We start from the raw sequence: 16,962 nt of genomic DNA, 5'->3' as shown, positions 1-16,962 counted from the left end.
CTTTCGCTAATGGGGCCTGCCTCTGGTGCGTGATTTCAGTTCGCATTATGGGGCAAAGTTCGCAACCAGGAGCAGCTACTTCCGGGTTAGCGGAGTTCGTAACACGAGGTACCACTGTGTTGGGTCAGCACCTCCTTGCATGCTCTGAGAGGAAAGGGCCAGAGAAAGCGTTCAACTTATAGCGAGTGATAAAAAGTTAATATATAACAGCAGCAAACAGGAACAACAGACAGGGAATGGTTAAGGGGATGCGAGGGGAAAGAAGTTATACAAGAAAGAAGTGAATGTAAAATGACCAGGAAGGAAAGAAGCTGACACTGGGGGAGAGTGGGTTTTAAGGTACAAAATAAATGGGAAGAGAAGCAGCTTCATGCAGTGGGTGAAAATACTTTGAGAATCATGTGGGGGTAGAAAGGGAACAATAGAGCTTCTGGATTAGCAACTCTGCCTAAAATGAGGAGGCTGCCACAAGAACTGCAGAACAAATGACTGCACTTTTCATGAGTTGAGTAACTCCTTGCCAGAGGGAAAAGATGGAGCAGATATCAGTAGGAAATGATTATTATGCCAAACGCGTTTTCCATCTGCCACCACTGGCTGCCCCACTGACGGCAGCTTGATGCACCCCATCTCTATTCCCTCCCATTTAATCCATGAAGTGGAGGTGACTCTGATTCGTCTCCTCCCCCAACCCCCATCTGATCTGCACTCACCCCACCTGCAGGATCTCCACAGCTGCTGCTTCCTACATTCCCAAGCCTGATCTACACACACCCCACCCGTCTGATCTCTTGTGTTTGCTCCTTCGCTCATCCCCATGCCTGAGCTCCAATTTCAGATATTGTGATATATTGTGATACTTAGCTGCTGATATATCACAATGTTGAAAACCAGATCTCGCTCAGCCCTAATCTGTTATTATTTTGTATACCTAAGATTGTTGCTCATTATCCTTTGCTTATTATCCATTGTTTTTTGTTCAAAAAATTGCTCTGCAGAGGTAACTACCAGAGAGTTATCAAAATTTTCAAAAGTAGGGGGTCTGTGGCTTGGCTTTTGAAAAACAGAGGTCCTCAGTAATTAGCTAATTGGGAACCATTGAGCTAGATAATAATGAGGTCCTAGAAGAGGAAGACTGTCACAGAAGCTAACCAAAGGAATGAGAGCAAGAGAAGGCAAACTGGAAAAACGGAATAATCAGAGGAAAGGTGCACACAGGTAGGAGCTGCAGGTGAGAGAGGCTGAGGCTCAGGTGATAAAAGCATGTGACAGAGGCTATCACTGGCTACTAGCCATGATGACTGTGCTCTTTCTTATTGGAGGCAATATGCTTCTAAATACCACTTGTTGGAAACTGCAGAGGAGGATAGTGCTCTCCTCTGCTCAGGCCCTGCTCGGGGGGTTCCCACGGGCATCTGAGTGACCACCGTGAGAATAGGATGCTGAACTAGGTGGGTCTGATCCAGCAGGCGCTTCTTATATTCTGCTATATTACCAATCCAGCACAATTGCTGGAAATCAAGTATGAAGTAACATTACTGTCTACCTCCTTCAAGCTGAAATCAAGTTTTAAGAATTTTAGGCTCTGAAAAATATTCCAAATCAGAAAATAAATCTCCATTGTATTAATGGGAAATCTCTCAGGTAGCAGTTTAAAGCACACTACTTGGAAGTAAATCGAGTAAATCACTGAGATCTTCCATTCTGACACACTACTCATAAATGTTCAGCCCCAACATGCCCTCCAGAGTTCACAAGTTCTTATCAAGACATACATGAATATTGTCCCCTCCCCAGTTCACCAGGCAGAAAGCCTATCTGTTTTGAAGTAACATAGGACTTAAACCTCGGATCTGAGAAAGCCAGTGTTTCATCAGTTTACAAAAGTGATTCCTTCCCCTGGAAGTTCACAATGATTCCCAGTCACCCTCTCTCACATTTCTTCCCAACCGTTTTCTTCCTAATTGTTGCTCCAGTCTTTGAACTATTGAGCATCTGCAGTCTGTCATGGAAATATGGACCAGCAAGGTCAGTGTTAACTCACTTATATGTGACAATGCTCAAGCTCAGACCAAAATGAAATATCATAGAGAAAAATAAAATTGCAACCTCTCAGTTTCAAAATTGTCTTTTTCAGATACTAATCATGTTAAAAAATATGACAAAAAGCACCCCATTACTTACTTACCAACCAACACTAAAACAAAGTCAGGTTGCAATGTCTTGTATCTTACAATGGGACTCATTAGATTGCATGCATACAAAGTTAGAGGACATTAAAACACAGTCTTGCCATATTAACTTTACCTGCTCTGGGAAGTAAGCAGCACAAGATCAAAGTACAACAAAGTGTGCAAACAAATATATTTTCATCTCAAACACTAGGAACTGGCTCCAGATCAAGTGAATAAGGCTATGAATGTTAAAAAGATATTATTAGATTTCCCCCCAGTATAATATTATTGTTTAGTTAGGGTCCTAGCCATATGATTACATCTAGTGCGCACCAGGCTAACAGTATCCAAAATGACCCAGAGACTCATTCAATACAAGCATAAGTCTAAATTACTCATGATTGTGACTAGGAACTGATGCAGTTTTGCAAGCTATATGCTGTGGCACAGCACAGCATAGCTAGCCAAAAACAGAGCCAGCTTGAATTGAACTCCCTTATTCTGCTGGTTTATAGCAGAAACAAGAGTGCAATTAGTATGAATAGTGCAATTTGTTTTTATAACTCAGTGTGTTCAAAGTTACAGGGAATGAAATAAGAGATTCAGATTTTCACTAAAGAAAAACTGACTTAGAATCAAGATACCCATAAGCAAAATTGTATTTTTTCCCATCAGTTGTGAAGCATCTCAAGACAAGAGTTCAGGACTAGAAATCATCACCAAGATGGAAGCATTCACCCTGTTTCCAAGGTTATGGTACAATTCCAAAGTACACTCAGAATTCAAATGTATTAATAAAGATAATCTCAACACGGGATGCATTTATGTTCATGTTATCCCACAAATCTCAAGATGAGCGTAGGACAATAAGTGGCAAACACACAGCTGCAGGGACGCGGACTTATAAAAAATATGGGGGGGGGGCCCAGGAAAGCTCATGAATAATAAATAAGCTCATGAATATGCAAATAAAGTGGTGCCGCCTCCTCGTGAGCGAATAGGGGAGAGTGTGCTGCGCCTATTAATCAGCTCCGAAGGAAATTGGGTGGAGCTTTTGCTCGGGAGGGAGGGCAGGAGGCATGCAGCCCGACCCTCCCTGTGCATTTTGGGCTGGGGGAGGGGCGGCGATGGCGCTCTGCTGGAGGGGCGCCGGAGATTATTGGGGGGCGGAGCCCCCCCAAACAAATTTTTGAGGGGGCTCGGGCCCCCTCAAGCCCCATGGAGTCGGCGCCTATGCACAGCTGGTAACAACTGAGGAAAGATGGCTGATGCCCTAGTATTTCATTCCCATGTAATGCCTGAAGAGGACTGTGGTATGTTAAGATGGAATCCTTTCCCATGTAAGTAATGTTTTGTTGGCTGGGGCTGAAAAGATTTGTAGTACAGACTATCTAGAAGGCACCAAGATGGCAAAGCCTGCCATAGGCTGTACATGGGACAGTCTATCAGGTGCAGGAGAGAGAATGAGCTCTGTGCTCTGTCACTAATGTATAGAACCTTCATATTGCAGTTCTATTTAATGAGATGTTCAATGCATCTCTTGTTTAAATTACCATAGATTTTTATTTGATCTTCCATGGTTCTCATTTCTAGATTTATTAGAGATTATGAGCCAATAGATTCATTTTTATGTGGATATACTGCAGTGTAGCTCAACGCCCTGACAGAATGTTTTTATCTCGTAGAGCCACTCAGTACAATTGTTCCCATCGGCAGCACTTGATTGAACAGGTTGGATTGAACAACTTTAATTAATATTGGCACATCTTAAATATTAGAAGTAAATGGAGTTAGCACAGATTAACAAAAAGCTAACCCATTCAGGCACCAGCTAGATAGATCTCCTATTCACAGAACAGCATCTCTGTAACCAGGCCTTTATTCCACACAAAAATTAGAGGTTTCTCTGCCTTATTAGGACTGACTTATAGAACAGTGTTTTACACCAGTTCAGTTTACTCTGTGATCTTTACAATTCAGTTCAGTCTATTCCGATAGCTTAAAATGGGAAAACGTAGGTAACAGTTACCAATACCTTATATAACCCAGTTGCATCATGCAAAACATGCTGTCAGTTCAGGAATTTATTTGTGCTAGGACTCACTAGACTTTCCAAATTACTCATCTAAACAAACCCTGTTCATTTAAATAAAAGACTTGAAATGCTTAGGCCTCCAGCTCCAGGAAAATTAAAAACAGTTTTGTAGATCCATTCCCCTACAACAGAGGAATACTTTTATGCAATGTTAAATAAAGTCAGTAAATTAACGGATACTGAGGTTTATCCTTAAATATTTTGTGTAGAAAACGATGCAAATCAGTATAAAAACAGTATATATCCAACAGTAAAAAGGTAAAGGGACCCCTGACCGTTAAGTCTAGTCGTGGACGACTCTGGGGTTGCGGCGTTCATCTCACTTTACTGGCCGAGGGAGCCCGTGTAGAGCTTCCGGGTCATGTGGCCAGCATGACTAAGCCACTTCTGGTGAACCAGAGCAGCGCACGGAAACACCCTTTACCTTCCCGCCGGAGCGGTACCTATTTATCTACTTGCACTTTGACGTGCTTTTGAACTGCTAGGTGGGTAGGAGCAGGGACCAAACAATGGGAGCTCACCCCATCGCAGGGATTCAAACTGCCGACCTTCTGATCGGCAAGCCCTAGGCTCAGTGGTTTAGACCACAGCGCCACCTGCGTCCCTCCAACAGTAAAAATCTTTAAAAAATGAAAAGAATGGGCATTAGGAGAACCTGCTATTCTGAATGCCAAAACATGGGTCAAGCAACAAATCCAACCAACGGAAATAAATAAATAAACCAAAGCAGGTGCCTGGCCACCCAAAGCCTTGAAATATTTTCCCTGCTTTACAGTGTGTGCTCCAAGGTTAGAAAGCAGCATGAATAATTTCCCACAGGGACAGTTTCTTACAGTATATTCTGGTGTACAAGTTACAGTGGTGCCTCGCAAGACGAAATTAATTCGTTCCGCAAGTCTCTTCGTCTTGCGGTTTTTTCGTCTTGCGATGCACGGTTTCCCATAGGAATGCATTGAAAATCAATTAATGCGTTCCTAGGGAAACCGCCTTCAGACCAGGTCCGGGGACAGTCTGTCCCCGGACCTCTTCTGAAGGCTGGGGGGGGGGACAAGGGCTTTTCTTCCCACCCCCAGCATTTTAAAAAACCCCGGGACAGCGGAGGACTTCTCCGCTGTCCGGGCGATCTTAAAATGCTGGCGGGCGGCATTTTAAAATCGCCCCGGGACAGCGGAGGACTTCTCCGCTGTCCGGGGCGATTTAAAAGCCCCTGGGAAGGCAGGCAGGGGGGACAAAGACTTTTGCCCCCCGCCAGCCTTCAGAAGAGGTCCTGGACCTCTTCTGAAGGCGGGCGGGGGGCAAAAGTCTTTGCTCCCCCCCGCCTGCCTTCAAAAGCCCTCCGGGACAAGCAGGCAGGGGGGAGCAAAGACTTTCGCCCCCCGCCTGCCTTCAGAAGGTGTTCCCTCCCCCCCGCCCGGCTTCGGAGCACCGGGAGAAGCTTCAAAAGAGGTCCGGGGGCAGCGGGAAGCGCTTCCCGCTGTCCCCGGACCTGGGGCTGCGGGGAGAAGATCGCTTCTCCCCGCCGCCCCTTGCTTCAAAAGAGAAGACCCGCTGTCCCCGGGGCAAGCTTCGTTTTGCGAAGCAAGCCCATAGGGAAATTCGTCTTGCGAGGCAACTCGAAAACGAAAAAACCTTTCGTTTTGCGAGTTTTTCGTCTCGCGAGGCGTTCGTCTTGCGGGGTACCACTGTATCTTGTTTGAACTGTCTTCCTGGTCCTAGTCAAAACAGGCCTGCTTCAAATTCCTTCTGCAACACTATGCTTTGAACACAGATAGTTAAGGGTACAGGCAGGTATTGCAGTGGGGGCACTCTTTATCTGTTATGACCCTACTCCTTTTATTTAATGTATGACGCCACTATACTGTGGTTTCTGCCACAGTTATGCGCAGGAGAACTATAGGATCGGGCTGCCAAAGTGTTATATAAACCCTCACTGCTGTGGGTTAGTATTCAGTTAAGTAGCTAAGATCAAAACAGCTCTGTTAAAGAAGTTAATCCACTGGCAGCTCTAGATTGCATGAGAAGCACAAGATTCATGGATAATGCTCCATAAGGAGAAGGAAGCTTTGCTTGGACAGTTCTCACTGTACAGCAAATCAGAGTTTCGTTTGAATTACATTTCAAGTTGATCTACTGTAAAATTGTGAGAGTGGGAAGAAGTGAACTTATCTATTGGCTGTTCATGTTAATCATTGTGAAAAATGCTTAACTGCTTTTAAAACAATGCCAAATTATCCAAAGAATTGTTCCTACTGAAGTCAAGGAATTTCAAAATGTTGAACGTGGCAGGATTTGGAGGGGCTTTTATTATGTTTGAATGTAATCATACAAAGAAATAATGTGGTCTATATCTTCATGATCTTTCACTGAGAGCAAAAACGAATGGATTGCATCTCTGCTTTCAGTTAAACTTTCCAAAGGGTTGTTGAGAGGTCTGCATTTGGATCATAGCATAGGGGAGAGGCTTAAACCTTTCCCCTTGCATCAAACTCCTAATGAAAAATGGCAAAAGCTATTATTTTCCATATTACCCCAAAAAAATATAGCCATGGATTATTATTTTGTCAAGAAAATCTCATCAGTTATTTGCAAAAGTTTAAAAGGAGTAAAGATGTATGAACACCTCAGACCAAAGGTCCCCAAACTAAGACCTGAGGGACTCATTTATGCGGCCTGCAGCAACCCCCACTGCCCACTCTTACCGGCACTGCGCTGCACAGCAGCCCACTTTCAGGTCGGAGGAGCACCGGAAATAGCTTGTGCGCATGCACAAGCATTATTTGCGCATGTGCATGCATTATTTCCAGTGCACATTGGGGTCGGAGGACGCCCATGCACATAAGCTATTTCCGGTGCTCCTTCGACCGGGAAGTGCGCCAGAAATAGTGTGTGCACACGCGGATGGGCATGCGCTCCCCCGCCCTCCGGCACTGACCCCTGCCTCAGACCATATCTAGCTTTACTCTCATTGTCCACAGTTCACCTTCTATTGAAAGAGTTGATATCATCCCATGATCAGCCAGATCGAACTATTTCATGGTATCTTTCCCAGCCACTGCCCTTTCCCTCATTATGGAAACTTTCTACATAACAATTTTGCCAAAACATGCCTATTCACGATACACCTCACTAATGTTTTTTACTATTCACTAGGAGATGAAGGCTGGTTTAAAGTATAATTAATATGATTAGAAGCTATAGAGTAGGAAAGAGATACTTGTTCTAGCCTTGCACAGACACATCCATTTCATCATAAAGTTTCCCCTATCTTCCATTATTATGCTATTAACATGCATCCAATTATGGAAATGCAGCCTTACTTTAGGAAATGTTTTCTAAAAGAAAAAGGATGAAGCCACCAGTCTTAAAAGGAGGAAATACATATATAAAAGATAATGTGAGAAGATTAGTACCAGGGCAATGTCGGGGGGAAACTAGAATGAAAAGATAAGTTGCAAAGTACACAGGTGCCAACACACCCTTGTTTGTTCAGAACTCAACCAGCAACACCAAGGAAGGCAAGGAACTCAGAATGTCAGGATGCAAAAAGCTATATGGTACTATGGGCTACAAGGGAAATGAAACAGAAATAAGGAAAGTGTTTGGTAAACTGAAATAACAAGGTTGGTGGAAAAATATAGGTGATGCTGACCAGGTATGCATGCCTAGAGCCAAGGTGGTAGACTCAAGGACACACAAAACATACTACACACTCAATGCTACCTTGATTGACACTTGGCCAGCTTATGATTGCAACATGATGCAACCAGAATGTATTTTAGAGAGTTTTCTGCAACTATGAGAAACGAAATGCCTCTTGGCACAGGCATATCCACAGCCAAGCTGTTACAACAGGACTGGAAATATGGGCCAGAAGTTATAAAGAATGTCTGCCTAAACCAAGGCTGTTCCCTCTCCCTTCACTGGCTTGGCATGCATTCATCCCCAAAAGGTTGTCCCTGAAATGGCAAAGTGCAAAGGAGTTGTTTTGTTCCTTCTTTAACAACAGCCAGCTGCAAAACCAGAAGGTGAGCAGCACTACTATATTCTACTGGGCAGTTCTTCTTAAAGCGACTGCAACATTTCTGAAATGTGCAGAAATAGGTGCTTAACCACCATCAACATGGCTTAATCAAATGCATGCAGAACTCAGACAGACACACATGCTGAGGCAAAGATACACTGAACAGATCACACAGCAAAACAATGAGCAATCATCCCATTGCCTTAAACATAAAAATGAAATGGGTCTCCAGTACTGCATGTACATTACAGGCCATTTGTTTTCTGTGGTATTATCATAGATATAATTTGTTGTTGTTGTTGTTGTTTAGTCGTTTAGTTGTGTCTGACTCTTCGTGACCCCATGGACCACTTCTGTCTTCCACTGCCTCCCGCAGCTTGGTCAAACTCATGTTCGTAGCTTTGAGAACACTGTCCAACCATCTCGTCCTCTGTCCTCTTCTCCTTGTGCCCTCAATCTTTCCCAACATCAGGGTCTTTTCTTCTCATGAGGTGGCCCAAGTATTGGAGCCTCAGCTTCAGGATCTGCCCTTCCAGTGAGCACTCAGGGCTGATTTCCTTCAGAATGGATAGGTTTGATCTTCTTGCAGTCCACGAGACTCTCAAGAGTCTCCTCCAGCACCAGAATTCAAAAGCATCAATTCTTCGGCGATAGCCTTCTTTATCATAGATACATCCATGTCTCTCCAGCTTTCTAACTGCAGTCATGTTCCCATGATTGGCTGCTGTGTAATTAGAAGGTTCTCATCATCAAATTTGTAGGAAAGCAGTTACAAGCAGAGGTGACAGAATATGATAAATGTATTTAAGGTCACCCAATCACATTTGCTAGTATAAAAGTTTAATAAAGTTTAATAAGTACTGAAGTTGTGAAGAAGCAAAAATGTTTGGAAACACCTTTCTGTATCTGGAAATACAGTGTGCTGCATAGCAACCAATTAATATTTTACTTAAAACTGAAGACATTAACAGCTTGAAAATGAAAAATGCAAAAGGATATATCATAATCATAACCTGATCAGCTTTCTCAGACGGCAGGAACAATGATTCAGTCCTATTGATAACTGTGCCTCCAGCTATGTAACTGTCTGTAGTACTTTTCAAAAGATATAGAGACCTGAACAACTCCGTAACATAGTTTCCTGACATAGAACTGAGATTCCATATGACAGTAGGTCCATACAACAATACTCAGGTCATGCAAGAAATTGTTACCAAGGAAGGTAGTCAACAAATGCAAGAAATAACTAATGTATTAAATAGGTAGGTAACTTTCTTTATTAAAAATTGTAAACAGAGAGGGACACAGAATTACTGGTTCCTTATTGGGAAGGTTTAACTGCTGAGCCTGAAGAAAACAACAGACAGTATGCCAGTTCAGCACAATTGCTTCTGTACCCAAGAATGCTTTAAGCTAACCTGATGTGTCAGCAGTCTTTAAGGTTCAAAATGTCACCAAAAGAAGGCACAGTAAACTAGGCAAATCACATTGTGAGAAAGTTGTCCTCCCCCAGTCCAAAGAGTGCCTATTTTGAAATGCTGATGAGCTCACACAAGAAACAGGCAAGGCTTTATTCCTAAAGGTTTGCCTCCTTTTTAAAAGATACAAGAGGTGATACACTCAAGGAACAATGTTTGTTCATTTGCCACAACCAGAACTGCAAGCAGTCCCACATACCTGTTAGCATCATCTCACAAGGCAAGCTCACATCCTTGTATTTCACTTTAAGTAATCCACTGGTTCTAGACTTAAGTCGATTCACACATGGTTGCCATCACTTGGAGGTTGCAACATCTAGTGAAGACATCAGTGTGTGAAAGCCATCAAAGATAGAACTTTTAATTTACCACCTCACATTAAGTCCAACAAAAGTATTTGAAGTGGAGGCAGAGCACACATTGAACTACAACCAAGCGGTGAGAAATCGAGGATTGTCAAGTATAATAGGACATTTAAAGGAATATGGTAAGCCCCCTCGCACTTCTGCTGCAAATCATTTTGAGGTGAGTTGCTTGGGCTACCCAGTGTGGGCTAGATAGGCTTATCTATAGTCAAAACCTGCATCTCAGCGCTGAGAGATGCACGCCTGTGCAACAGGGAAGTCAGATATCCTCTGATCTCTCAAGACGAATGCAGGCATGCAAAGCAAGCAAGCCATGAGCGCAACTACTCATACCCAACTCGAACCCTTGTAAGATACATAGCAGAAACATTAACGAATCCTTCTTCGCCATGCACCCCCAAACCACCACATGCTGAATTCAAACAAAGCAGCTAGCCAACCAACCAGTCCCCTCTCCTCCCCGCCAGCCCAGCAAATCCCCAGGAATCAGGAAACAGACGAATGCAATGGCCCCTGACCCAAGCAGTCCTCACTTAAAGATAAAGCGATAAACGGGACCCCCTTCCCCATGGCCAACGTGGCAGGATGGCCGGCCACCTTGGGCCTCGGACCTCCTCGCTTTAGTGCATCCCCCGGGGCTTAAAACCCTCCCCGCAGCTCTGTGCCAGCACCACCCCACCGTCGCCACGCGCCCCTTCCACCTCGTGCCCGGCTCCCCAGGCTCGTGTCGCCCGTCCGCCCCCCCCCCCCATTTCCCCTGCTACTCCGGGGCTGGCGGGCAGACCGAAAAGCTGCCCCCAAGACGGCCGGCGGCCACCGCTTTCTGCCGCGCCACGTGGAGCGCCGCTGGCTCCAGGAGCCCCGAGAGAGGACTTTGCAGCCGGGCAGCCGAAGCCCTCCCTACCCGTTGCACGCAGCGGCACTCACACGACACGCTCCTGCCCTTTCCCCACGCCGCGTCTCTCTCTCGCGCGTCTCTCCTTCCAGACAGTCTCCCGAGCGCTACTCGCAGGCGCTCCCGCCCCCTCACGCACTATAACGGGCCGGGCGGGGAGCCTGCCTGCGGCGAGGAGGAGGAGCCGAGAGGCAAAGGGCGGGCTTTTGCGCCGGCGGGTCAGAGGGAGAGAGAGAGAGCGGCTTGACCAGCTGGCCTCCCCCACCGACCGCAAAAGAGCCAGCGGCTTCTCCTTATAGGAGAGAGAGAGAGGCGCCTTTGTGTGAGAGAGGTTGCCTGAGGGGGGAGCCTTTGTAGCGGGGGCGCCGCTCGCGGGGAGAGGCGGGGAAATATCCACCAGGGGCAAACGGAAAGTGGCGTTTCTGCACGTAGAAGCTGGCGGCGGCGTTGCCAGAAAGGAGCGGGGCTGCCTCGGGTCTCCCTGTGGCCGCCAGTGGGCTCCTCAGTCTCGCTCAGTAAGGGGTCGACACAAGGGCCCCTTATTAACTAGTACTGTATTATATACACATATATATTATATATATATATATGTGGTTCTGGGCTTCAGCAGCCCACCTAAATGTAACCTCTGTCTCCCTCCCGGGGTACTTTGTGTATGCTCAGAGGCAATTCCCACACACGCCCTGCCCACTTCATATTTTGCAGGGAGTGAGCAAAATTGGAAACGGTGCTTTTGATACGGTAAGCCGTGACTTCAATGAACACCCCCCCCCCTTTCTTGGCAACTGAAACTCAGCCAGGAGGTTCTCCTCAGCAAATGTGCTCCTTAGAAGTTAGCACACTGTTCCGTTTGCTGCAGGGGGCAGGTGGATCCCTGCCCCAGGGTGTCTGAGCCTAGCACTCCAAATTGCACAGAAATTGTGACACCCTCCAGACCGGTGCCGGATTTACTTACAAGCTATAGCTCAGGGCCCCGCTCTCTTGGGGGCCCCCCAAAAGTATACTTCTTCTTAATTGAATTTCACTATTAATATACTTCTTAATTGTATTTCAGTTCAACAATTACTTTGATAAAATCCATATTCTGTTATGTGCAAATGGCTTTAGATACCTGTTAGGCCCATAAATTACCATGTAGCATATATTCAACACAAAAAACAGCAGCAATTTGTTGTTGACAAAGGGCCCCATTACCTTCAGTAGCTTAGGGCCTCGTCAAACCTAAATCCGAAATCCAGCCCTGCACACACCCTCCAGACATCTGTGTTCCCTGCAATCGATGAACCTGCAGTCCTGAACTAGGGTCCCATTCAGGGCAGTGGGAGTTGCTTCTTGAGCAAGCATGTTTATGGTTGGTTTTAGTCACTTACATTAAGGACGTAAAATCAGATCAATGTCCACAGTGCCAAAGCTGGGGAAACCAGGTAAAGAATATCTACGAAAGGTGGCCTGAGAGCAGGAACAATCTCTCTGAGTGCTATTATTCCCTGTTTAGGGAAGCTTTTAATGTCTGATGTTTTATCGCATTATTATTATTATAATCATCATTAATTCTGTTGTGAGCCGGCCAGAGTGGCTGGGAAAACCCAGTCAGATGGGCAGGGTATAAATAATAAATTATTATTATCTCTGAGGGAATGAAATGTTTGGAAATGATCTGTACAAGAGCAACAGCGTCTTTATTTATTTACACATTCATACCCTGCTCTTTAGCTAAAAAGTCTGCCAGGTAAACTTACAAAAATCAGTAGTAAGAGAGCCCCTGCCCTCAGTCTCATAATCTAAAGGACATGATGTGAGGAAAGAGGGATGGGGAGGGTAGAAGAAGAAAGCAACCCCAGACATCAATTATTAGAGTTATTACAATGCAGTTATATAATTCTGTATTGGAGATTATCCCCTCTCCAGGAAAATTCTTCACCCACCCCAGGCAGATCTGGGAGCAAAGCAGGTCCAGGCAGAAAGAACAGAACTGCTCCTGCCGCATAGGAACGGGCACTAGACTTGATGGCGGTTGGAATCCTTACAGGAAAGAAATGGATGGAGTTGTCCTCTTCCCTAACCAATGACAGTACAATGGTGCCTCGCAAGACAAAAAGAATTCGTTCCGCGAGTCTTTTCGTCTTGCAAAGCACGGTCCGTCGCAACTGCGCCTCTTCAAGCGGCTTTTTTTAAAAAGCGCAAGACGTTTTCGTCTTGCGAAGCAAGCCCATAGGGAAATTCGTCTAGCGAAGCAACGCAAAAACGGAAAACCCTTTCGTCTAGCGAGTTTTTCGTCTTGCGAGACATTCGTCTTGTGGGGCACCACTGTATTGGTTCTCTAAATGATACAGTACACAACACCATAGGGGAAAGGGTAGGAACTCATATAATACATTAACATTTCATATAACATAACATTTGTGAGAAATCAAAAACACTCCCTTTTTTCAAGCAGCCATGATGACTTAATTTGCATGCATTTTGCAGAACTGGCAAAGCTGACGGGAAATCCAAAACCGACGAGTAAATTTATACAATATTTGAAAGATCATTGAAAGCAATTAACAACACTAGTAAGGTTATCTGAAGATTTCTAATGAGATTTTTTTTTACCTTTATTTATTTAAATTTTGAGGGATTTTGTGATAGTCTTATTAGAATTGGAAAATATATTAAATGCTGTGATATAAAGGTTAACTTTGAAAGCCAAGAGGTGGGAGGGAAGGAAGTTGATAGGCTCTAAAGAGCCAAAGAGGTAAAGTGGACAATAATGATGTGATTATATATGTTTAAATGGGAAATTAATAAAAATTATTTAAAAAACAATTTACATGCATTTTTATAAAACATTTGCAAGGTCCATATGTCACTTAAGAGAAAACATCCAGTTAAATGAGCCATCATAGGCACTTCCCAGTACAGTGTATAAAGCCTGGAAAATCAGGTATTTGTAAACGTGACCTGCTATCAAAACTTAAGAGTAGCAAGATACTGTCACTATGTAAAGACCACTTGAAATACTAAACTTTTCCCGAGTAGTAAGCACACACACTGGCAATCAGGGTGGAATGTTGTTTGCCAGTACGTGATTTCCATGTGTGCACACACTGATCAAACAATTGCCATATAGTGATTGTGCTTTCTCCTAACCAAAAGGGTTTTCTGTCTATGAAACCTAGACAATTAAACAGCTAAAGTATTGTGTACCAAGAAACCAAGGGTAAAACTTATTTTTGAGATGCATTACAATTCTTGTCAAAGTGCTGTTTGCCATGAGCTCTCTTAATTTGTGATTCACCTGTCATTGTGCCCTGAAATTGACTAAGGCAGACCAATTTTGCCTTTCCCAAAGGATAAATGTTTAATATCTTGTCATTTGCTCCATATTAGAAAGAAATGGGGAACAAATCCAGTGACACTAAACAGATGGGAAATGGTTCTTCTGCCACATCAAAGGGGAAAGTCATCCTTCTACCAGGCATGATCACTCAAGGTACGCTTCATAAATGTTAAGGCACTTAATGATGCTGAGAAGTAGAAACAGAACCTTGTACATTGGACAATAACACAATTATTCTTATCCAGGGATTATAACCATTCCACTCATCCACTTTTAAAATCATATTACATATAGACATAAAAACTGGTGGGTTGACCAAGGTTCTTTTAAACATTTATTTGAATTTTAAGTGTTTTACTCCTTAGTACTGCATCTTGTGCAGAATTTTTAAAAGATATTAATCCCAAGGCTTTACTACACTTTCCCCCCAGATCTGAGAGACTGTACTGTACTTGAAAGAAAAGTTAATTGCCATTATGTGCTGGCACAACCATTAGACATCTTTGAAAACTGTTGAGGCTGCTGCATCTTTGAGGGGGAGCAAGTAACACTCATCCCCATTTCGTCTCAACATTTTGCCCATACACTTTGGCCATTTTGCCTGCTCTAGAAAAGCTGTTTCAATTGCTTAGTAATCATAATGGTGAACTTTGGACAGACCTAAAAATGCTGAGGACTGAAGCATGGTGGTGCCTCCTGGCCTGTGGGAAAGGAAGCTTGAGATCACTCTCATAGTTTCTGTGTGTCATCAGGTGGCCAAACTCACTGCCTCAGGGTTCTTTCATTCTAGAAGGCCAGCACATGCAGTCAAGTATGCTGATAGAGTCTCAGTGTGAGTCAGATACAGCTTGGCAAATTTTCGTCAAAGGGATTCTTTACAAGGAAATACTCCATTTTTATTGTATTATTATTGGGTGACATTCAACTAGGTTTTACTCAAAATAAACCTAATGGGAGGAGTTAACACTGAGCTCCTCTGATTGTTGCATCAGCACAAGCATTTCTGCTTGCCAGACAGAATTATCGCCCTTCCCCTTCTAGGCATGTGAACTAAATGGTTAGGCACCTGCTATTCACATTTTACTTGTATTAATATACTGGTGCAGCCATGGTAAACACAGTGTTAAACACAAGCACATGCATCTTCAGATGGAAAGGTGCATTGAAAAGCTTTAGATGGAAAAGTGTTGTATAATTTCAAAAACGTAAATAACTATAACTATGTTTTTATTGCAGCTATTTATATACTACTTAATCACCAAAGTTGCCAAGCAAAGTGTCTCAGCTACTTCACACTTGTGATAATAATATGGTGGAGTTGGGGGTTGGAGAACCACGTAAGCTGCTCTGAGTTTGTTAGAGAAAAGATGGGATTAAAATATTGTCGTTAATAAAATATAAAGCAAGTATGAAGGAGACTAAAAACAGGGATCATGTTCCTCTGAAATTATCAGCCCTTTCTTCATGCCTAGAAAGTATTGAAGAAGTTAGTTAATAACAATTTCAAACTTTTAATGTCTCACCCCCTCATGGAAATGCTGCATCTCCTTTGTTTAAAAGTGTTGACATTAAGAAGTTGTAGACTAATAATTCCTTTGCCTGGAGACAGAACTTCCTTCTTGCTTTTCACTCAATGTCAGGTAGCCAAAGGAGACAGTGAAGACATGTAGGACTTCATTACAGCTTTAATTTGGCAGCAGCATCTCTTCACTCCACTCCAAAAGTTTGCCCTCTTTCAAACTCAGGTCATTTTGTTTAGGGGGAAATTTGTTTATTTGTTTTAAAATTTATAAACTTACAATTTGCCCTACTAATGCTTTTGCAGCAGGAGCTGAGAAATAAACTATACAATATTGCTTCAAACCCATTTCCATTGGAGATGGGGATTAGGGTGAGATTGAGATATTTTTTCATAGTGTGAGGGTTGGAGGGAAGTGGTTTGAAATTAAGAGACACTAGTTGTCAACAACCTTGTTGTACAGACTAGATTTATCTCCATATTGGCGATTGATGGGTGTAATGTAAACTCTGCATTATAATCTTCATATTTTGTATGGGAACTGTGGTTCATAATGGCTTGCAATTATTTTCTAGTAAAGACTTGAAGAACAACACCTGCTTTATATTTTTTGGCAAGATGTGCTATAGTACACCCCAGTTTTCTAATGCACAATCATGTTATTAAGATACAATTATATCTGTATCTTATAAAACTTATCTAATTTCTCCTATCTGCAGCATGTGCCTAAATCCTCTGATACCATCACAGTCATGTAGAGAACAAATAATGCATCCAAAGCTGGCCTATCGCTCACATAAAAATACCTCAGCTTTCAATAAAGCTTAAACTAATTAAATTACCTTCCACAACCCTAGCAATAATTAAATGCAGGTGCCTTGTGTCCTATTTGCATGCAGAGACATTGTGCTTTTCTGCCCAGTGTTATCAAATGCAGATCCTAAACAAAACAGGATCCCAGGAGCACTTGTTACTCCTGGCTTTCCATCTCCACATTTGAAACTATATTACTATATGATTTAATTAGGCAGTTCTGGTGATACTTTGAGCTGATGTGTTTGTTTACTCACCAGATGATAAAGAGATGCTATTG

The 16,962-nt window shown here is 43.4% G+C and overlaps 1 protein-coding gene and 1 long non-coding RNA gene across 5 annotated transcripts in view; one reads left to right on the top strand and one right to left on the bottom strand.

Moving 5' to 3' along the window:
• SLC16A1 (solute carrier family 16 member 1) overlaps positions 1-11,286 on the bottom strand; it is a 44,836-nt gene extending 33,550 nt beyond the window's left edge. The window contains exons 1-2 of one of the 3 annotated variants that reach the window (XM_083509004.1): positions 11,061-11,136; positions 9,968-10,084 (exon numbers count right to left, since the gene is read on the bottom strand). The gene's annotated coding sequence lies outside the window, so the exon portion shown is untranslated. Of the gene's footprint in view, positions 1-9,967; positions 10,085-11,037 lie in introns of all 3 variants that reach the window. The other 2 variants (XM_083509002.1, XM_083509003.1) reach the window with 2 other exon arrangements.
• Positions 11,287-11,427: 141 nt separating this feature from the next.
• Positions 11,428-16,962, top strand: part of LOC310709448 — a 52,460-nt gene continuing 46,925 nt past the window's right edge. For both annotated transcript variants that reach the window (XR_014527516.1, XR_014527517.1), the window contains exons 1-2: positions 11,428-11,543; positions 14,401-14,503. This is a non-coding gene — a long non-coding RNA (uncharacterized lncRNA). The remainder of the gene's footprint in view (positions 11,544-14,400; positions 14,504-16,962) is intronic.

This window comes from Podarcis liolepis, assembly GCF_965112155.1.
Source record: "Podarcis liolepis genome assembly, chromosome: 6".
Lineage (NCBI taxonomy): Eukaryota > Metazoa > Chordata > Lepidosauria > Squamata > Lacertidae > Podarcis > Podarcis liolepis.
This window is presented reverse-complemented; position numbering and strand designations above follow the sequence as displayed.